We start from the raw sequence: 444 nt of genomic DNA on the forward strand, positions 1-444 counted from the left end.
GGCGTCGCAGCTGCGCGCCGGCGCACCCTGCGCGCGGCGCCGTGCGGCCAAAGTAGGTCCTCGCGGGCCCGGTGCGAAGCGCGGTGGACATCTTCAGTGTGCTGGTCCGATTGAGGACTGTGTGCGTTGAGGATGCGCCGCCGCCCGGCGCTCGGCGCCGCGACGCCGTCTGCTGCTCGGTCGCCCCAGCGGTTCTCGCTGGTGGTTTGTATCGCAGCTGTGCGGATGTGTTGGCGCGTGCGCTGTGCTGGGAGAGTTCGCTTCGGCACCCAAGTGGGGCTTTTGTCCTTCTGTGGCGCTGGCGTTGGAGCTGCCGGTCACCGTAGGTGGCGCGTGTTGTCTCCCGCCGGCAATGCCACGACAGCACGCTCCCGGGCCTCTGTCGGCAGCGGCAAGCTCAGTTGGGAGCACGGGTGGTCGCACCGAAAGCGTCTACTCGCCTAA

The sequence above is a fragment of the Schistocerca piceifrons genome, unplaced genomic scaffold (assembly GCF_021461385.2).
Source record: "Schistocerca piceifrons isolate TAMUIC-IGC-003096 unplaced genomic scaffold, iqSchPice1.1 HiC_scaffold_1149, whole genome shotgun sequence".
Taxonomy (NCBI): Eukaryota; Metazoa; Arthropoda; class Insecta; order Orthoptera; family Acrididae; genus Schistocerca; species Schistocerca piceifrons.